Here is a 3,538-nt window from a genome sequence, read left to right on the forward strand (position 1 = left end):
TTTGGAGAAAGATGTGAGATAGAAATTTTTTTTCCTGATCAGCTAGTATTTACCATACCATTTAAAAAATAACCTGTCTTTTCCTCACCATATTGACATGGATGCTTTCATTTATAATTTCTTGGTAAAAAATGCATGAATCATTTTTATAAGTTCACATACTTGTCCCCAGCTCTCTCCTCAACACTGTCTTCTAGAAAATCTATGGTTCCTAAGCTTGAGGACAGACTGTAGACTTAGTCTTTTGTAAGCCAAGTGTTCTTTCTGCCTGACTCGATGAAGATAAAAGAGACACTGGGTATAAGAGGCAGCTGGAAATCCAGGATAGTTATAAAACTTAATATTAGAAAAATTTATATTTGTACATTATGCAGGCTAGAAATATGATACATTAGTGCCATGAGAAAACACCCCTGCATAATCATTTTTCTAAAACTTACATATATTCTCATTTGGCCAGAAAGCTATTTTCAGTTTGAAATATTTAGAGTGCCAATAGGTTAACCATTTATTAAATTAATAGTATTGTAATGATTGCCATTTCAATTACTTAGGTACAGAAACCAAAATTGTCCTTTCTGAAATAAAAATGGGGCATAATATAGGTTGCTCAGCCTACAAAGTCACTGCATAATTAATTTTTTTCATATATTCTGGAATACTATTTTGTAAATAGATTTTGCCTGGAATATTGAAATTCTTAAGGAGAAATTTTGTTTTCATTCTACATTAATTTACCTTATCCTTTTATCATTTTTAAACATTATTCATTTCATTATATCATGTTAGTCACCATACAGTACATCATTAATTTTTTTTTCATTGTTTGTGTATAACACCCAGTGCTCCATGCAATACATGCCCTCCTTCATACCCATCACTGGGCCAACCCATCCACCCATCCTCCTCCCCTCTGAAACCCTGATTGTTTCCCATAGGCCATAGTCTCTCATGGTTCTTCTCCTCTGATTCCACCCCCCCTTCATTTTTCCCTTTCTCCTTTCTCCTAATGTCCTCCATGCTATTTCTTATGTTCCACACATAAGTGAAATCACATAATTGTCTTTCTCTGCTTGACTCATTTTACTTAGTGTAATCCCCTCCAGTTCCATACTTGTTGATGCAAATGGTGGGTATTCATATTTTCTGATAGCTGTTTTAAAAAGCTCTGTGATACAATTTGAAATTCTGATGATTACCTGAACAAATCTAAGGATAGGAACAGCACAATAAGAACATAACGAAAGTGGAAGAGCTTCAGGTACAATAGTTATATACTATTGTATTGATGATAGAAATTGATGATATTTGGAATAGAGTTATTCTTTGCTTGGAAACAACCATTATCTCCATGGTTATATCATTGAAAATTGGCAACTACCTCTTACAGAAACACTAAGATATCTTACTGAAGCTCAACATATGGTTTTAACTGTTCCTGTATCTTTTATCTTTCTGAATTTACTAGCACCATTCATTCTCAGTTCCTCTAGTCCAGACCTGGTGCCAGATCCCACCAATTGTATTATTCAGAATCTTTCCTGTTCACCCACTTTTCCTCCTGTCTGATTGACTTAAAATTCATGGCCAGCCTCATCTAATCTCAGAAATAGCTTCTCAGCTTTTCCCTTGCCTCTCAATTTGCCTCTTTCCAGCCCTCTCCAAAGCCAACAGATTTGATGTGTTCTAAATTCTAAAGTGCTAATTGATCATCTACCCTCCTACTTAAAAATTCTTCTGTGGCTCCCCAAGGATCTCAATATAAAATCCAAACTTTTCTGCAAGACAAATAAAGCACATTTCTGGGAGCTGTAGGATGGAGCACCATACTCCAAGGGACCTAGGAGGAATATCGTCCACCTGTACATCCAGTAATAAGGCAGGCAGACGTTGGTATGGGCTGAAGAACCAGTAGAATCAATAAGTTTTAAATCTCTTTGTCTTGCCTAATGCTCTAGCTAGAACTTCTGGTACTGTATCGAGTAAGAGTTGTCAGAGTAAACACTCTTGTTTTGTTCATGATCTTAGAGAAAAAGCTTTCAATTTTTACTGTTGCAGGTGAAATGATCTATATAGAAGATGCTACAGATTCAACCAAAAAGCCTGTTGAAACAACAAATTCAGTGAAGTTGCAGAGTATAAAATCAACATATGGAAATCAGTTGTCTTTCTATACAGTAACAACAAAACATCTGAAAAAGAAAAGAGAAAACTGACTCATTTATAATAGCATCAAAACAATAAACATTTAGGAACATAACCAAGGAAGTGAACGATCTATGTAATAAAAGCCACAAGACCTGATGAAGAAAACAAGGATGACACAAAAATAGAGAGGTATCCCATGTTCATGAATTTGAAGAATACTGTTATACTACCTAAAGCCATCTATGGATTCAACATAATCCCTATGAGAATTCCAATGACATCATTCACAGAAAAGGAAAAAACAATCCTAAAATGTGTATGGAACTACAAAAGACCCCTAATAGTCAAGGTAATCATGACGGGGAAAAATACCAAAGTCAGAGGTGTCACATTTCCTGGCTTTAAGCTATACTACAAAAGTTTATTAATTAAATTTTTATTTAATCAATTTAGTTTTTATTAATTTAATAATCTAATCTTCTATTAATTAAAATTAATTTTATGGTACTAGCATAAAAATAGATACACAGACCAATGGAACAGAATATAGAAATATTTCCCAACTGATATTTGACAAGGGAGCCCAAAACACTCAATAGGTAGAGAGTAGTCTCTTCTGCAAATGGTGCCAGGAAAACTTGATAACTATATGTAGAAAAACACAACTGGACCTCTCTCTTACATCACTCACAAAGATTAACTCAAAGTGAATTAAAGATGAAATGTTAAGACCCGATACCCTAAAACTCCCAGAAAAAATCATAGGGAAGAATTTCTTTGAGATTGGTCTTGGCAATAAATATTTACATGTAACATAAAAAGCACAAGCAACAGAAGCAGAAATCAACAAATGTGACCATATCAAACTAAAAAGCTTCTGCACAGCAAAAGAAACAACCAAAAAACAAAATAGGCAACCTATGGAATGGGAGAAAATATTTGTAACCATCTATCAGATAAAGCATTAATGTTGAAGATGCATAAAGAATTCAGAATTCGATAACAAAAATCAACAATCTTATTTTTAAAAAATGGGCAGAGGAATTAAATAGACATTTTTCTAAAGAACTCATCCAAATGGCCAAGAGGTACATAAAAAGATACTCAACATCATTAATCATCAGATATGCAAATGAAGCCCACCATGAGCTTTTACCTCACACCTGGTAGAATGGCTATCACCAAGATGATAAAAGGTATTAGGTGGGAGTGAGGATGTGGAGAAAAGGGAAGCACTGTGCACTGTTGCTAGGACTATGAACTGGTGCAGCCACTATGAAAAACAGTATGGGAGGTTCTCAGAAAATTAAATATAGGACTACCATATGATCCATCAATTCCACTTCTGGGCTTATATTCACAGGAAATGAAAATAGGATCTTGAAGAAAT

The sequence above is a fragment of the Lutra lutra genome, chromosome 11 (genome assembly GCF_902655055.1).
Source record: "Lutra lutra chromosome 11, mLutLut1.2, whole genome shotgun sequence".
NCBI lineage: Eukaryota > Metazoa > Chordata > Mammalia > Carnivora > Mustelidae > Lutra > Lutra lutra.